Genomic DNA, 12,268 nt, shown 5'->3' with positions numbered 1-12,268 from the left:
TCCCGAACAGGATAAATCTGAGTAACTGAGTAGCCACATGAAGAACTTCGTGAACTCCATTGCTGTGGTGGAAGGAGCTGAGAAATACTACGCCATCTCTTTGAAAGAGACTCTTCAGAAACCCCCTTAAGTTCAGCTACTTGGAAGCTCTCCAAACTGTGTCATGTAGGTGCAATGTAATTTTAAACTCAGTCTCCAGTCCCTCCTTACTGGCCTGAGGAAGGGGTGGAAAATAGGAAGCTCCAGCTTCTAATTATAGCTTGGTCTTTCTGGTGAACAGGATGGTTCAGTGGCCATCAAGACTCACCTTGTAACAGAAGACACTCCTGTCTCAGAGGAATTTCCAAAGGGATTAGGAATGCTCTGTCAGTCTCTGACATCAGAAACCAAGCATTGGGCAAAAGATAGATTTAGCATTCCTACCCCTCAGGAAGTTTCCAAGGGTTTTAGGAGCTCTGCACCAGACATCAGACCAGAGACTAAAAGATAGAACCTGGCATTGCATCCCAGGTTCACATAGAGAAACGGACTCAGCAGCAGCACAGCCCAGGTAAAACCACAGATACTCTGACACTCATCTCAGGCTGCTTCCTAAAATGTTATGGGCCCTGAGACCTTGACTTCAATTAAAGGGCTTTTAAAGTTCTTAAAGCTTCAAAACTCAAAAAGAGAGGGAGGGGGAGGGGGAGGGAGGGGAGAGGGAGAGGTCAAGAGACATCTTTTTTTTTTTTAATTATTAGGTAATTTCCTCAATTACATTTCCAATGCTATCCAAAAAGTCCCCAATACACCCCCCCAGCCCCCCCACCCCCCCCTTGGCCCTGGCATTCCCCTGTACTGGGGCATATAAAGTTGGCAAGTCCACTGGGCCTCTCTTTCTAGTGATGGCCTACTAGGCCATCTTTTGATACAAATGCAGCTAGAGACAAGAGCTCTGGGGTACTGGTTAGTTCATAATAATGATCCACCTATGGGGTTGCAGTTCCCTTTAGCTCCTTGGGGACTTTCTCTAGCTCCTCCATTGGGGGCCCTGTGATCCATCCAATAGCTGACTGTGAGCATCCACTTCTGTGTTTGCTAGGCCCCGGCATTGTCTCACAAGAGATAGCTATATCTGGGTCCTTTCAGCAAAATCTTGCTAGTGTATGCAATGGTGTCAGCGTTTGGAAGCTGATTATGGGATGGATCCCTGGATATGGCAGTCTTTAGATGGTCCATCCTTTCTTCACAGCTCCAAACTTTATCTCTGTAACTCTTTCCATGGGTGTTTTGTTCCCAATTCCAAGAAGGGGCACAGTGTCCACACTTTGGTCTTCGTTCTTCTTGAGTTTCATGCGTTTAACAAATTGTATCTTATATCTTGGGTATCCTAAGTTTTTGGGCTAATATCCACTTATCAGTGAGTACATATTGTGTGAGTTCCTTTGTGAATATGTTACCTCACTCAGAATGATGCCCTCCAGATCCATCCATTTGCCTAGGAATTTCATAAATTCATTCCTTTTAATAGCTGAGTAGTACTCCATTGTGTAAATGTACCACATTTTCTGTATCCATTCCTCTGTTGAGGGGCATCTGGGTTCTTTCCAGCTTCTGGCTATTATAAATAAGGCTGCTATGAACATAGTGGAGCATGTGTCCTTCTTACTGGTTGGAACATCTTCTGGATATATGCCCAGGAGAGGTATTGCTGGATCATCTGGTAGTATTATATCCAATTTTCTGAGGAACTGCCAAACTGATTTCCAGAGTGGTTGTACCAGCTTGCAATCCCACCAACAATGAAGGAGTGTTCCTCTTTCTCCACATCCTTGCCAGCATCTGCTGTCACCTGAATTTTTGATTCAAGAGACATCTTAATGGGAGACAAGCAGAATGGACCAGGAGCCAAGTGAGAAGATGAGAATGGAACTCTGTGCAGCCAACTATTAGTGCAGAAGGAGGAAAGAGGAGACATGGGCTTGAAGGGCAGAAACAAGCAAGGCAAAGACAGAAGCATGGGTCCTTTTGGAACTAGATCTGGGAACAAAATGGCATCTAACTAGTTTAGCGCCTTTGTAATAATCCACCTTACAGCAACATCCTAGGACAGGCCAGTGAGCCTAGGTTGAGCTGGGTAATGTCAGTCTCAGAAGACACTGGGAAAACATCCTGTTGTCTAACTTTCCCTGTTTCTTTACCTCAGAAAGAGCACCCACAATAAACCAAATAAACGACTCAAGTCTAGCTCAGTGAGTTAATGAGTCTATGAGGGGATACTTCCTGAAGCATGGATGACCCTCAGACACCTGCATAATCAGAGAGTCCACCCCAGCATGGATGACAAGTGACAAAAGCTGCATCCCTGGTGCTTCCTGCACAACTTTCATACAGCTCACTGAGACGACCCTCTTCCCCACAATAGTCTGCTGCTTTATAATGGTAAGGTGAGGCCTGTGGGTCTTGCAAGTTTCATCAGCTTCCTAAACCTAGTAAATTGTGAGAGCCTTCTGAGTCCAGGAGGGAATGTTTCAATTGATGTCACATGTCCCATCTTCAACAATGAAAACAAGAGAAATCTTCAACAAGGTAGGCACTTGAAGTTCAGTTCTCTCCCCATCACGTTCAGATGAGGAAACAGTTGAGAGGATACCATAGTTGCTAAGCAGAAGACAGCCTCTCCTTCCGCTGCTCGTGACACTCCAGACTTGACCCTAAAATGCCTGTTTGTTTGATTGTTTGTTTATTTGTTTGTTTGTTTGTTTGTATAAGTGCTCTATTTGCATGTATGTCTGCATGCAGAACAGGACATACAGGATATCAGATTCCATTATAGATGGTTGTGAGCCACTATGTGATTACTAGGAATTGAACTCAGGACTTCCAAAGAGCAGTCATCTGAGCCATCTCTCCAGCCCCCCTAAAATGCCTTTCGAAGCAGTGATGCTATAGATGGCATTTTTTAAGTTAATTAAAACTGTGCTCGTTAAAACTGTTGCATGCCATGATATCTGTTAAGATCCTGTCAGAATTCGAAGATCTCAAATCTAGGGTTGAGGATTAGTTAACTCTGGTGGTTTAGCTGATAATGCTTCACTAACTCATCTTTAGAAGAAAATAATAAAAAGACAGAACAGAAAGCCACTGGCAGAATAAAAAACTAAAACCCTGGTTCTCACCTGGTTTTTTTTTTTAAGCTCAAAATAGACTATAGATTCAAATGTGAGACCTCACTCAAACACTCAACCCATGGGAAGAGAAAAATGGCAACAATGACATTGTTCTGGGCAAAGATTTTGGGCTCTCTTTTGGTGTGTGTGTGTGTGTGTACAGACAATAAAAGAAAACAGGTATATGTGATTATATCACACTAAAAAAAGCTTATATACATCAAGAGAACAATCAAGATAATAAAGAGACAGCCTACAGAACGGGAGAAAATATTTATAAATAATAAATCTGTCAAAAAGTCAATATCCAGGATATACAAGAAATTCAATCACGCATAGACAAATAACTTGGACTGAGGACTCAATTGGGAACTTAGCAAATGAAGACCTACACAAGTCCAGCAGGTATGTGAAAAGGAACTCAACATCACTAATCACTAGGGAAATGCAAACTGGTTTCACAATGAAATATCATGCCAGTCCAAACAGCTTATTATTGAAAAGTAGAAGACATTAAACTGATAAGAACAGATACTACACTTGATCTTAGCCAAAAGGCCAAAAAGCAATCTTTGACAGTGATAGCAACTACACAGATGCACAGTTGGTAAAGAGAGACAGGGAAGGCTTCTGTGACAATCCTCAGAGTGGACATGGAAGGACTGGGAAATGAGTATGATCAGGGTGTATGATGTAAAATTCCCAAAGAATCAATTAAAAAACATGCTGAGTAATAAAACAGTGAACAATAACTAGTATTGCAGTATGTAGAAAGAAGAGAATCCTTGTACAACAATGAAAACTAGTGTAACCATTAAAGACCAATGTGTAAAGACTCTTCAAAATTCTAAAAGTGTAGAGACCATATTCTACTTGTATGTGTATGTATGTGTGTGTGTAAATATAATCAATGTATCAAAGAGATTCCTACATCCCTATGTTGACTGCAACCTCCTTCATAACAGCCACGTTGTTGAATTAACCTACATGGGCATCAACAGCTGATTGGATAAACAGACATTGTGGAAATACATAATGACAACTACTTGGCCTTATAAAAAGAAGGAAATTGTGTCACTTATAACACCACAGATCGACCTGAAGGGCACTATATCAAATAAAATAAGCTAAATGCAACAGGATCTCACTGGTATGCAGAATCTGAAAAGATTAAACTTACAGAAGCAAATTGCAGAAGGATGGTTAGGTTTTTAGTGATACCAGTTTCTATTAATCAGGAAGAATTCTAGAAATCCATTATTCAAATGGTGACCATAGTTAATAATAATGTATTGCATACCTTAAAAAGTTGCTGAGAGAGTGGATTTGAAATGTCACCATAAAAAATAAGGATGCAAGGTGATAGATATGTTAATTGGCTTGATTTAGCCAGCTTATCGCTCTCAGATATGTCAAAACAAAGCATGTATACTATGTATTTGTACAATCTTTTATTTGCTAATAGATGGTATACAAATTTTATATAGGAGAGCATGAAAGGTCAATAACAACCTAGATCCTCTCTCTAGATGGAATGGAGCCCAACGTTACCAAATGAGAATGGCAGTATTGGACATCTATGGGCTAGCCTACAGTGGAAGGAAGCTCCATCCACAGACGGTAATGAGTAGCCCAGACACCACTCTTTCTCACTGAAAGACTCTGACGATAGATCCTTCTGGCTGGGGCTGCACTTTCTGAGGGACTCACTGCACACAAATGTCCTGAGCATAGACTCCCACGTTGTTTTCTAGGCCCACATGTATCCTATCGATTGGAACTTGAGTCTTACACTACAAGGTGTGTTCAGATGCCAAAAGCACTAATTAAAAGCCCATGAGAGACTGGACAAGATGACAACCAGTTCCAAAGAGCAACGTCTCTGAAAATCATAACAATCTTATGAAGGAGTGCTGTTAGCTCCTTGATTTTGAGGATCTGGAAAGGATCCATACATTTTCCAAAGTGATAGATTTCCTTCAATCAACCGGATTTAAGGATTTTCCTTAAAGCCAAAGCAATGGATTCCCTTTTGTCAGGTTCTTACAACCCTCCCTGAGCTAACAATGCTAGCCCTTCACTACAGTGTGTAAAGTTTACTTATCAACCACCTGCCATTGCTCTACTGAAATCAGACCAGTTCCACCCACAGAGCCCCCAGCAATGCCTCTGCACATCTAGTAGACTGAAAGCTGTATTTTGCAAGATTCACTGGTGATGTGTTGGTTTAAACAGCTAGAAGCCCACCAGCTCCGGTGTTTTCTGCCACTTTTTAAAGCTTAATTATGAAAAGATCAAGGAACAAGGTTCCAAGCTGAGGTAGGAGAACCGAGGAGGGGGTGAGAGGTCCAGAGGCAGCAAGATTGACCTGAGAAAGAAACCAGACATAGAAGAAGAAAGCTGGGCAATCCTGAGGTGGAATGCTATGTGTAACAGAAGAGCATCCATGGAAAGGGGCTGGCACCTCTGAGCAATCTCCAAATGCTGGGAAGGTAGGCGCTATACAAATGTTCACACTCTGGTGGCCCAGGGCTTGCAGGCCTCAAGCTTTTCCCAGCTGTCTGGCCCATTTGAATTTCTAGGAGTGCCTTTCTCTTTCTTACTAAACTGTCCCTATTTCTATCACTATCTATATGTCCCTGATTCAATTTTTGTTTGCTTCAAGTCATAAGAACCTGGAAATGTCTGGAAATGGGTTCTGGACTCTGAGCCATACCTGAAAAAGTCAGCACACCTCTCACAGACACCCAGGAGACATGGCAATCGTGGCCAGGAATGGCATCCCTAACCCATCCTCATAAGGACAGCCAAAAAAGCTGGAGGTGCCTGGGACCAGAAAGCAATGTCTGTATATGCCAGGTCCTTGTTTTGTGTCTATATGGTAACCCCTGGAGATATGTATGAAACTACGCACACACACACACACACACACACTCACTCACACAAACACACACACACACACACACACACACACCCCTTTCATCCATTTGCAGTTCTGGTAAGATGAATGTTTAAATGGTGAATCCAGTCTGTGGAGGAAGAATTTTAATAATACAGGGGTATATTTATCCCTAATTTATCCCCTGTCTTTCAGCAATAACATCTGACTGCATCTGAAGAAGGGCTTCATAGTTCTATAAAGAAAAGCAGCTTATAGTGTGAGAAGCTTATAGTTTTTCAGAGTAAAAAGGGAAATTTATACCAGAGGTGGTTTTAAAAGACAAAACTTTCTCATATACCTTCAAAGAACAAAGTATTCACTCTGAGCCCACGGTTTGAAATTTGTGGCAGGAAATCCTAGTATTTGATAATTCCATTTCTACCGAGACTGGCACATTTCAGAAGCACAATAAATGCTCTTCTCCCTCTGGATTTTCTTCCAGCTTTGTCATTATCCTTGTCATCATTGTTAGTTAGGCATTGGTTTTGCCTAAAGCTATGAAGCATCAGAGACATAGACTTCAAGGCAGTCCCTGAGTAAGCACCAAATCCCAATGGGTCTTACATTAGCATGGCTATATTTTTATTTCCATCAGATTATGAGTCATCCAAGATCCAAAAACCCCTCCACCACTGTGAGTGGAAAAACATCCTAAGGCTCCACAGATCTCCCCCAGACAAATGGAAATGTTGTTACCTGGAGAGCTGCAGCCCCGGTGCCACGGCTGCCTGAGCTAATAAGATTTCAGCCTGTATTGCTTTTGGTCTCACTCCTAGCGATGAGATGTTCTGCTTTGCTGATGGGGCTGTGATGAGCAGTGTAGTGGCATCTGAGCAATGAGAGACAGCCATCAGAGGAAGAAGTGCTCAGACCCTGGAGTCCCGACTGAGACTTGCCTGGCTCTCTTACTGCATAGTATACAGTGGGGAATCTTTGAATATCTGTTGGATTTCAGCCAGATTCAAGCAAGGGTATCCAGATAGGTGGCCCAAGGGTCAGGTTCTGGCAAGTACAGCTTTCTGCCTGTGACTTCGACAAAGTGTGGCCACTGGTCATGTTAGGGAAAGACACAGGTGGTTAACAGACTACTGAAGGGATTTGGTATAGGGAGAGATGTACAGAGATAGTTCCTATGATCCACACATTCCTGGGAAGCAGTGTGAATAGGAGCTACTACGCTTTAGCACCACCTCCAACTAGGAGGGAAGACACTGAATAGTGTAAGTCTCAACCGCACAGATAGGAGAGTTTGAGGCCTAGTCATGGAGAGGGATTGAATTTCAAGGAACTGTAGTTAGGCAGGAACAAGGTAGGCATTAGACAGACAACCTGGCAACTTGTAATGCAGAGGCAGGAAGTATCAGAACTTTTCAGCCTGTCTCAAATATGAAGAGCTCATTTTTACCATTAGACTCAAGGGTAATGTAACTCCAGGCTCCTGGGTGATGGGCATCAGGATACAGTATAACCTATATCCTGTCCAGGAAAAACTGAGTTTGGGGATCTACAGGTGTGACCAAGTCTTTCAAGAACGCAGAGTCTACCTGACCTACAGAGTTTCCTATTGCAGGCTCAAAAATACTATCATCTGGGTATAATTGAATCAACAGTCCCGTGAAGCAGGAGGGTTACTAAGTGATTGTCTTGACCTAATAGCTTGTTTCTTATCGGAAAGAAAGGAACAGGGGTCTTTTTCTAGGCAGCAAATCTAAGCGCTTGACTCTTCATGTGTGTGACACAAATTGGGAAGGTTGGTGAATGACTAAAGGCATCTAGCTCTGGAAAGCCTTCAGTGTTGGCTGTGCAATTGGTGGAACCAGGTGAACAGGCAATTCTATCAAGACTATAAAAGCAGCAAGGCAGAATAAAATCAGTAACTCTGTGATTTGGAAAAAGATACAATCTAGCAGCTGGTGAAAAGGGTGGGGGAAAGACCATTTTCAGTGGCCATGGCATGAATAGATGACAGGGGACATCATGAGAAGAAAAAAGAGACTCTCCCACAAGATCTCTGGCATCCATGAAGTAATTAGGGATGTCCCCTTCAGGCCAACTAATGCTTAAACAAGAAACAGAACCTCTGCCTTCTCTTCCTGTCTCATCTCTGTCATCCAACTCGGATCCTTTTTAAATGTGCTTTGTACCCATTTCCCATTGTGTGAGGCCAAGTGTGGTACAGTCAGAGAAAGAGAGGCTTGGGGACTTTGCAGATAGGAAAGGAGTGGAGAGGGAGACATTTATGGCAACGTGAGAATGAAAGCCTGGGGGCAGAGAGGCCTTTTATCTAGGGATCTGCTTTGCCTTTCCTAACGGCAGAATCAGAGAACCTCCCACACCACTGACAAAGCCCAAACTGCCTACAGAGGCCATGAGCATTTTTTTTTCTAAAGGTACCTCAAATAGAGACATCAAAAGAGAATAAACAAGCTGTGTTCACTTAGGGCCAAAATTATCTAGAGCTGAGATTTTAGCATTCTGCTCTCATTCCTAAATCTAAACACCACCCTTCATAAACCCACGTAACAATTTTGTTTACAAAAACAAATTCCTTAACCTCTAAACCTTGTCAATTACATTGATCAATATAAATTAGAAAGCCAAGAAATATAACAGACAGACAGACAGATCTATTTCAAAGGCACAACTTTTTTATAAGTTACACATGCACATACGTGTATGCACTTGCACACTTGCACATGCACGTGTGCACACACACATACACACACACACACACACACACACACACACGTCTGCTTTATTCTTTCCCTACACACCTTTACGGTTTTCATAAATTTCCACTCTGCTTCATATTGACTTGTCCCAAACTTCCTTTCTGCCCTGCGTTTGCCAAAGCTGAGATCTCTGCAAAGAACTAACTCCCTAAGCATGGGGCGATAGTAAGCACTCTACCTCAGTCCCCACGACCCCTGATAGAAGGAATTAGCTCCTTACATGACAGGAGAGCAAAGGTCAAAGAATCAGCTGGCCTTTGTGATAACAAGCATGGAACTGAGCAGGGAAGAACTGGCAGCAAGCTCTACCCACCACAGCTTCAAGCAAGAAGCTCCCTGGAGACTGCCCCTCAGTCCAGCCGTCTTCGGGATTACACGAGAACTATTCTGTTAGCTCCCTGCAGCAGGAAAGATGGGGTTTGTAAGGCCTTTCCTGAAAGCTCAGCGACCTCCTCCAGCCCCATCTGCCCACAAGCCATTGTGACATGTGTCCTGTCACATTCCAGACTTCCTGGAAGTCTGCAGAAGCTAACCCCAACTCTCCTAGGAGGGAATCTTAGGGAAGTAGTTGAAGATGTCTTTGTAATGACTATGTGTGGAAGAGGAGGAAGAATTGGAAGGAGGAGGAGAAGAAGCTAAGTTAAGAGCACACAAAACCAAAAAGACAATGAGAGGAAGCCCTCGTGAGTTAATATTATAGTTTGGATATAAAGTGATCCAGTCAACTGTCTATGATGGAATCACAAGGACTCTGACTTGATCAATGGATTAATCCAAGGATAGATTTATAATTGATCGACTTACTGGAGGTGATAGAGTTTTAGAGGCAGAATCTAATGTGTGGTCCACGACAATTCTCCATTGTCCAATATGGCCTACAGAAACCAAAAGGTTGGCCACTCTTGATATGGAGGAGAAATTGGGCATCAGGGACATGCCTTTTAGGCTCTATCTTAGCCTGGGCCCCTCCCTGACCACCTCTGATTCCTGGCTACCCTGAGGTAGGTGAGCAGCTCTGCTCCACTATGCCTTTAGTCATGCCTAGTGACCAAGAAGTCATGGACTGAAGCCTCTGACACGCTAGTCAAAATAAACCCCTTTTTGTTGATTTTGTGAGGTACTATCATGGCAGTTAAAAAGCAGTGCAGGAACTTGAGGTTTATTATTGATGCTGAACTGAGTGGATCCCCATAACGGGGTGACTAAGAGTCCCACGGGGTGGTAAGAAACCCCCATCTTACCTGAAGCCCCCCCACCCCGTGTGTGTGTGTGTGTGTATCCAGAATATAGATTTGTGTGTGTGTGTGCGTGTGTGTGTGTGTGTGTGTAGCTAAAGACACTGATGAGTAAGGGAACAAGAACATAGTCCGTAGACTCCACCGACAGGAAACACAGTGCCTACTACAATGGCTAGACAGAAAAGAAAGCCAAAGACAAGCATTTGCTTCAATACCCTCCCACATCACCCATCAGCTACCAGGGCACATCAGACTGGCACCCCTCAGAGCAGTATGGGGGTAAAGAGTGGGGCTTATCAGATGGTTTTCCAAACCTTGCTGAGTGAATCCAGTTGCTGTTTCTACCTGAAGAATGGGAGTCAAAGCTCCAGCCTTGTAGGTCTGTTCTGAGGGTTGTATGTGATGGCCTCCAGAAACAGGGGTCTGAGCTCAGAACCTTTTAGGTCTTGATACACGGCACTATCTCCTTCTCAGAAGGAGCTGCAGGCTCACAAAGCAGAGAAGTAACAGAGAGCACAAAATTCTGCAGGACTTGGTGGACCAATCCTGGAGGGTTTGACTAGACCAACTCCCACGTTTGTGTAAAAAGGAGAATGGTAGGTATGGAAGGGATAGAAGGGATGGGAGGGGTAGGAGGGATGGGAGGGAGGGAGGGATGGCAGAGATGGGAGGGGTGGGAGGGGTGGGAGGGATGCTAGCTGGCTGATTTAAGCAAAATGTCTTCTTTCTCAGAAACAGGCAAGGGCAGGAGAAAATGAACCAATTATGCAAACACAGGAGCTTCAAGTGCAAGGTGACAATGAGATCGACAAACTCCACTCTGAAGTGTGTTAAAATCTTAGAGACTCCAGTAGTTATCTGCTAAGATGACTCCATCCAAGCAGAAAGTCATAGAATCACCTTCCAAGAGCAAAGGATTTTCAGGGGCAAGATGCCTAGCAGACACCAGGGACTATCCCCATCCATGTTGAATGTGACAATGAAGAAACCACCCAATAAGAATTGGGAGGCAAGGAAGCTGAGGTTTAAGAAGCAGGGCAGGGAAGGCTGGTGAGATGGCTTCCGTTCATAAAATGCTGTCGCACAAGCATAGGACCTGAGTTTGGTCCCAAAAACCCAAGTAAATCAGCTGAGTGTGGTCATATAAAGAAGCTGAGCAAGGAAGGTGGCACCTGCTTGTGATCCCAGTGCTGAAGAGATAGGGACAGTCAGCGTAGCTGAATTGACAAATACCAGATCAACTAATGAGGTACCCTGCCTCAAAACTACATGAGGAAACAATGAGGAAAGACACCTGAAATCTACCTCTGGCTTCTACACATACACACACACACACACACACACACACACACACGCAAACATACAATTACACATAGACACACACAGGCATACACACACAAACATATACACAACATACAGTTATACACAGACATGGGGGGGGATCCTAGAAATCTATAAACACAAAGTACAAAATGTGGGGTATTGTGTGTCTTAGGGAATCCTGTGCCTTGAGGAAAACTCACTGCCATCTCTTGAAATGCCCAGAAGGACTTTTTCTATAACCCTTACAAGGATGGTCCATAGCCAGAACCACCCACAAGAAAGAGAAGAAATACCACATCTGTGGAGTATCTGCGTAGGTCTTCATTGCATAGTTTTCTCAAGACTGGGATGCTCTGTACACAATTCAAATGAAATACAAGGAATTACCCATTGCTTATCTCCAGAGGCTTTCAGTGGGTGACATCAATTGGTACTGACTAAGGAAAGGCTAGTGGCCTGCTATCTGTCTCTACCATCCTCTAGGCTGCTGTTCGAACGTTTTCTCAAAACCTAGATGACAAACATCTGAGGATGTTCACCATGTAAAATGCACCCACCTGAGCCCGGCTCTAAATGAAGCCTGGCCTGCTGTGAGAAGGGGATGCCAGAAGATGCTGTGGGCTGACTTGGTACTGACAATACTGTACCACCTTCTGAGAGACAAAGCCTTGGCATCCGCACAATGAAGAGTTTTTAAACCATGTGCAGGGGTGGGGATAGATATATGTATACTTATGTATGTGTTCACATGTGTACACATGCACATGAGTGCCAGAGGTTGGCTGTGGCTATCTTTTGCTACCATTCTCCAGCTTATCTCTGAGCAGGGTCTTGTCAATTTACCTAACTTGACTGGCCAATGAGTCCCAGAGGTCCTCCTCTTGT

General features: G+C 43.6%; 1 long non-coding RNA gene and 1 pseudogene across 1 annotated transcript; one reads left to right on the top strand and one right to left on the bottom strand.

Moving 5' to 3' along the window:
* Positions 1–3,614: 3,614 nt before the first annotated feature.
* LOC115031679 (U2 spliceosomal RNA) lies at positions 3,615–3,719 on the bottom strand (annotated as a pseudogene).
* Positions 3,720–9,407: 5,688 nt separating this feature from the next.
* Positions 9,408–11,643, top strand: LOC147002876 (uncharacterized). Its single transcript, XR_015048072.1, has 3 exons — positions 9,408–9,505; positions 10,535–10,656; positions 10,793–11,643. It is a non-coding gene; the product is annotated as an uncharacterized LOC147002876 (long non-coding RNA).
* The last annotated feature ends 625 nt before the right edge of the window (positions 11,644–12,268 follow it).

This window comes from Mus caroli, unplaced genomic scaffold (genome assembly GCF_978045245.1).
Source record: "Mus caroli unplaced genomic scaffold, Mus_caroli_1 scaffold_8, whole genome shotgun sequence".
NCBI classification, from domain to species: domain Eukaryota; kingdom Metazoa; phylum Chordata; class Mammalia; order Rodentia; family Muridae; genus Mus; species Mus caroli.
This window is presented reverse-complemented; position numbering and strand designations above follow the sequence as displayed.